This window comes from Thalassophryne amazonica, unplaced genomic scaffold (assembly GCF_902500255.1).
Source record: "Thalassophryne amazonica unplaced genomic scaffold, fThaAma1.1, whole genome shotgun sequence".
Taxonomy (NCBI): domain Eukaryota; kingdom Metazoa; phylum Chordata; class Actinopteri; order Batrachoidiformes; family Batrachoididae; genus Thalassophryne; species Thalassophryne amazonica.
This window is the reverse complement of record NW_022986328.1, coordinates 15,011-21,693: the sequence shown is the minus strand read 5'-3', so window position 1 is coordinate 21,693 and position 6,683 is coordinate 15,011. Positions and strand designations below refer to the sequence as shown.

The 6,683-nt window shown below is 39.9% G+C and overlaps 1 long non-coding RNA gene across 1 annotated transcript; it reads left to right on the top strand.

Moving 5' to 3' along the window:
- The first annotated feature begins 3,083 nt into the window (after nt 1–3,083).
- LOC117506067 lies at nt 3,084–3,752 on the top strand. The gene is made up of 3 exons (XR_004559361.1): nt 3,084–3,165; nt 3,374–3,562; nt 3,697–3,752. It is a non-coding gene; the product is annotated as an uncharacterized LOC117506067 (long non-coding RNA).
- The last annotated feature ends 2,931 nt before the right edge of the window (nt 3,753–6,683 follow it).

Sequence of the window (6,683 nt, the reverse complement as noted above, 5' to 3'; positions counted from 1 at the left end):
ATCTATCGTCCACCTGGTCGTTACTGTGAGTTTCTCTGTGAATTTTAAGACCTTTTGTCTGACTTAGTGCTTAGCTCAGATAAGATAATTATAGTGGGCGATTTTAACATCCACACAGATGCTGAGAATGACAGCCTTAACACTGCATTTAATCTATTATTAGACTCAATTGGCTTTGCTCAAAAAGTAAATGAGTCCACCCACCACTTTAATCATATCTTAGATCTTGTTCTGACTTATGGTATGGAAATAGAAGACTTAACAGTATTCCCTGAAAACTCCCTTCTGTCTGATCATTTCTTAATAACATTTACATTTACTCTGATGGACTACCCAGCAGTGGGGAATAAGTTTCATTACACTAGAAGTCTTTCAGAAAGCACTGTAACTAGGTTTAAGGATATGATTCCTTATTTATGTTCTCTAATGCCATATACCAACACAGTGCAGAGTAGCTACCTAAACTCTGTAAGTGAGATAGAGTATCTCGTCAATAGTTTTACATCCTCATTGAAGACAACTTTGGATGCTGTAGCTCCTCTAAAAAAGAGAGCTTTAAATCAGAAGTGCCTGACTCTGTGGTATAACTCACAAACTCGTAGCTTAAAGCAGATAACCCGTAAGTTGGAGAGGAAATGGCGTCTCACTAATTTAGAAGATCTTCACTTAGCCTGGAAAAAGAGTGTTGCTCTATAAAAAAGCCCTCCGTAAAGCTAGGACATCTTTCTACTCATCACTAATTGAAGAAAATAAGAACAACCCCAGGTTTCTTTTCAGCACTGTAGCCAGGCTGACAAAGAGTCAGAGCTCTATTGAGCTGAGTATTCCATTAACTTTAACTAGTAATGACTTCATGACTTTCTTTGCTAACAAAATTTTAACTATTAGAGAAAAAATTACTCATAACCATCCCAAAGACGTATCGTTATCTTTGGCTGCTTTCAGTGATGCCGGTATTTGGTTAGACTCTTTCTCTCCGATTGTTCTGTCTGAGTTATTTTCATTAGTTACTTCATCCAAACCATCAACATGTCTATTAGACCCCATTCCTACCAGGCTGCTCAAGGAAGCCCTACCATTATTTAATGCTTCGATCTTAAATATGATCAATCTATCTTTGTTAGTTGGCTATGTACCACAGGCTTTTAAGGTGGCAGTAATTAAACCATTACTTAAAAAGCCATCACTTGACACAGCTATCTTAGCTAATTATAGGCCAATCTCCAACCTTCCTTTTCTCTCAAAAATTCTTGAAAGGGTAGTTGTAAAACAGCTAACTGATCATCTGCAGAGGAATGGTCTATTTGAAGAGTTTCAGTCAGGTTTTAGAATTCATCATAGTACAGAAACAGCATTAGTGAAGGTTACAAATGATCTTCTTATGGCCTCCGACAGTGCTTGTTCTGTTAGACCTCAGTGTTGCTTTTGATACTGTTGACCATAAAATTTTATTACAGAGATTAGAGCATGCCATAGGTATTAAAGGCACTGCGCTGCGGTGGTTTGAATCATATTTGTCTAATAGATTACAATTTGTTCATGTAAATGGGGAATCTTCTTCACAGACTAAAGTTAATTATGGAGTTCCACAAGGTTCTGTGCTAGGACCCATTTTATTCACTTTATACATGCTTCCCTTAGGCAGTATTATTAGACGGTATTGCTTAAATTTTCATTGTTACGCAGATGATACCCAGCTTTATCTATCCATGAAGCCAGAGGACACACACCAATTAGCTAAACTGCAGGATTGTCTTACAGACATAAAGACATGGATGACCTCTAATTTCCTGCTTTTAGACTCAGATAAAACTGAAGTTATTGTACTTGGCCCCACAAATCTTAGAAACATGGTGTCTAACCAGATCCTTACTCTGGATGGCATTACCCTGACCTCTAGTAATACTGTGAGAAATCTTGGAGTCATTTTTGATCAAGATATGTCATTCAAAGCGCATATTAAACAAATATGTAGGACTGCTTTTTTGCATTTACGCAATATCTCTAAAATCAGAAAGGTCTTGTCTCAGAGTGATGCTGAAAAACTAATTCATGCATTTATTTCCTCTAGGCTGGACTATTGTAATTCATTATTATCAGGTTGTCCTAAAAGTTCCCTAAAAAGCCTTCAGTTAATTCAAAATGCTGCAGCTAGAGTACTGACGGGGACTAGAAGGAGAGAGCATATCTCACCCATATTGGCCTCTCTTCATTGGCTTCCTGTTAATTCTAGAATAGAATTTAAAATTCTTCTTCTTACTTATAAGGTTTTGAATAATCAGGTCCCATCTTATCTTAGGGACCTCGTAGTACCATATCACCCCAATAGAGCGCTTCACTCTCAGACTGCAGGCTTACTTGTAGTTCCTAAGGTTTGTAAGAGTAGAATGGGAGGCAGAGCCTTCAGCTTTCAGGTTCCTCTCCTGTGGAACCAGCTTCCAATTCAGATCAGGGAGACAGACACCCTCTCTACTTTTAAGATTAGGCTTAAAACTTTCCTTTTTGCTAAAGCTTATAGTTAGGGCTGGATCAGGTGACCCTGAACCATCCCTTAGTTATGCTGCTATAGACGTAGACTGCTGGGGGGTTCCCATGATGCACTGTTTCTTTCTCTTTTTGCTCTGTATGCACCACTCTGCATTTAATCATTAGTGATCGATCTCTGCTTCCCTCCACAGCATGTCTTTTTCCTGGTTCTCTCCCTCAGCCCCAACCAGTCCCAGCAGAAGACTGCCCCTCCCTGAGCCTGGTTCTGCTGGAGGTTTCTTCCTGTTAATAGGGAGTTTTTCCTTCCCACTGTAGCCAAGTGCTTGCTCACAGGGGGTCGTTTTGACCGGTGGGGTTTTACATAATTATTGTATGGCCTTGCCTTACAATATAAAGTTCCTTGGGGCAACTGTTTGTTGTGATTTGGCGCTATATAAAAAAATTGATTGATTGATTGATTGATTGATTGAGTCCCGTGAGGAGGGGACAGAGGACGTAGTGACCATACACGGGTCTACTGACTCAGAGGAGTCGGACAGTGACAGAGTTATCAGCCTGCACGACTCCCCTGAGTCACAGGAGGAGACCAGTGACGAGGAGGAGGAGGCTGGGGCGGCAGCAGGTGGTCCCAAGGAGGTTGTCAGAAGCCCAAAACATTCACGGCGGGCCCTCTTCCCTGTAAGTCTGAGTTACTACTTCCAACAGACATTTAATGCTCCAACAGATACAGTCAAGTCAGCTTTAATGTAAAATATTCACATGTACTAGACATACAAGGCATCATAATTATTTTTTTTAGTATCCCGTGCATCAAGAAACATATGATAAACATTACAAACATTAACGTGTCAACATCAATGTTTCTTTTGTGTCTGACTTCCCCAAGGAGTCACCAACTGCCAAAAAGATGAGTTCAAGAACTCAAGATGATGACGGCGACGAGGGACCCTCCTCAGCTGGTCCATCGAGCGGGCGTCCATTTCATACACAAAAGAGAAAACGGGAGGATGATGATGGCGACGAGGGACCCTCCTCAGCTGGGCCATCCAGCGGCCGTCCAGTGCACAGGCTAAAGGTAGTTATTATTTCAAACAGATATTGTATAGGCTCCTTGAGATCATAGATAGATAGATAGATACATAGACAGATAGACAGACAAGGAACTACGTAATACAAACTTTAACATATTTCACTTTTTATTTCCCAAAGAAAAAACTTTTACAGACAAGGCTGTCTGTGATGTCTCCCTTCACCCCCAGACGGATGTTGAGGTGGACAGGTAAGGCCCCATTTATGACTTTGTATGTGTAATATACACTTGAAATAAGGAACTGAATTAGATCTGTGTACCTTATATGCCAATGCCAATACTTTAAAGAAGTAGCTGTACATGATGCACATTTATCAACAGTGTAAAAGATGACTAATTTCTCCTTTTGTCCAAATAGTCTGCCGGACTCCCAGCAAGTCCCGCAAAACACAACGTAAGTTTTCAGATAATATAAATAAATGTTGTTAAAATTTATAAATCCTATTATTGATGATTATTAGGCAGTCATGTCTAACTTGCACATTGCACATGTGTTTTTTCACTCTCCCATAACAGACACTCCAATAAAACAGAGAGTGGCCTCAGATGGACAGCTTTCCACACTCAGCACCCCTCCACACTCCACTGACCCTCCTTCCCAGGTTTTCCATCGGGTTTTTTCTTCATCACCACAAGTTACCCCCACACAACCTTCCAAAACCCCAAAAGCATTGGTGTCCCCCAGTTCAAGTGAAACTCCCAACAGTCTCCCCTGGTTTGTTGTCATCTATCCCCGATGTCCCTTCTGTTCCGTTGGCAACACCTGAAGTTGCACCTGTCTCCCCTACCACAACCCCGACTCCCCCTCACGTCACCGGCCATATCGGTTCGGACGAGGAACAACAACAACCCCATCTTTATCCTGCAGTTTTGATCTCTCGCCCCGATGCCCCCCCACCTCAATAGACACTAGTCATATTTGTTATTATGTAAATAGTTTTTTTTAAAAGGACATTAATATATTTTTATTATATTTCTTTATTTTTATAATTCAATTTAAGCATTTTTGTTTTTTGATGTTATATATTTTGTATTTGTTCCATTTATTAAGTGTGTTTTTAATGTCAACTCAGTGTTTGCACATAGTTTTAATGTTAATAAAGTTTTAAAAATCATTCATTTACAGAGTGTTTTTATCTGAAGCTGAAACTTAAAATCTCATCATAAATGGCTTTTCTCAAATACATTGTGTGTACAAATGAATGTAAGAGGTTTATTGTTCGGACATAGTAATTGAAATTTGTAGCAGTGCCATCTATCAAGTGTGTGACTAGATTTAATGAATCAATCAATCAATCAATCAATTTTTTTATATAGCGCCAAATCACAACAAACAGTTGCCCCAAGGCGCTTTATATTGTAAGGCAAGGCCATACAATAATTATGTAAAACCCCAACGGTCAAAACGACCCCCTGTGAGCAAGCACTTGGCTACAGTGGGAAGGAAAAACTCCCTTTTAACAGGAAGAAACCTCCAGCAGAACCAGGCTCAGGGAGGGGCAGTCTTCTGCTGGGACTGGTTGGGGCTGAGGGAGAGAACGCTGTGGAGGGGAGCAGAGATCGATCACTAATGATTAAATGCAGAGTGGTGCATACAGAGCAAAAAGAGAAAGAAACAGTGCATCATGGGAACCCCCCAGCAGTCTAAGTCTATAGCAGCATAACTAAGGGATGGTTCAGGGTCACCTGATCCAGCCCTAACTATAAGCTTTAGCAAAAAGGAAAGTTTTAAGCCTAATCTTAAAAGTAGAGAGGGTGTCTGTCTCCCTGATCTGAATTGGGAGCTGGTTCCACAGGAGAGGAGCCCGAAAGCTGAAGGCTCTGCCTCCCATTCTACTCTTACAAACCCTAGGAACTACAAGTAAGCCTGCAGTCTGAGAGCGAAGCGCTCTATTGGGGTGATATGGTACTACGAGGTCCCTAAGATAAGATGGGACCTGATTATTCAAAACCTTATAAGTAAGAAGAAGAATTTTAAATTCTATTCTAGAATTAACAGGAAGCCAATGAAGAGAGGCCAATATGGGTGAGATATGCTCTCTCCTTCTAGTCCCCGTCAGTACTCTAGCTGCAGCATTTTGAATTAACTGAAGGCTTTTTAGGGAACTTTTAGGACAACCTGATAATAATGAATTACAATAGTCCAGCCTAGAGGAAATAAATGCATGAATTAGTTTTTCAGCATCACTCTGAGACAAGACCTTTCTGATTTTAGAGATATTGCGTAAATGCAAAAAAGCAGTCCTACATATTTGTTTAATATGCGCTTTGAATGACATATCCTGATCAAAAATGACTCCAAGATTTCTCACAGTATTACTAGAGGTCAGGGTAATGCCATCCAGAGTAAGGATCTGGTTAGACACCATGTTTCTAAGATTTGTGGGGCCAAGTACAATAACTTCAGTTTTATCTGAGTTTAAAAGCAGGAAATTAGAGGTCATCCATGTCTTTATGTCTGTAAGACAATCCTGCAGTTTAGCTATTTGGTGTGTGTCCTCTGGCTTCATGGATAGATAAAGCTGGGTATCATCTGCGTAACAATGAAACTTTAAGCAATACCGTCTAAAGCCAACTTTATATGAAGTCTAATGCCTGATATAAAACTATGACGTCCTTTGTTGTGTGTAAAGCACAAAACTATTCAAGAATAATGACTTTTTCATGTATGTATTCCCAATGGGGGTAACAGAGGTGCAGTTAGTATTAAAATTGGCCATTTGTAAAACACCTGATACAATTATAAAATTTTTTTTTGAAAAAACACTGCAGCAGAATGAATAAATATGCAAAACTAAAAATAAGAAATACAGTGCATGTCCATAAAAACTTTTTGTGCACCAGTGAGACCTTAGGTGGGTTTTAGGAGAACAATGGCTGTGAGAATGAAAGACCTTCTCCGTGTATTGCTTCTGCATGTGGGCAGAAGCAGGCGTGTAGACACTTAAATTGTGAGTGCACACGGTGTGTTCCCAATCAGCCATAATTCTCCTTGCTTTTCACACAATGCTTGTTTGAAAAACTTCTGTAATGTGTGGGCGCTGAGTTCCTCTAATTGTAACACATTCCTTAACAATATTACAAACATGATTGTGATTGTTAAGGT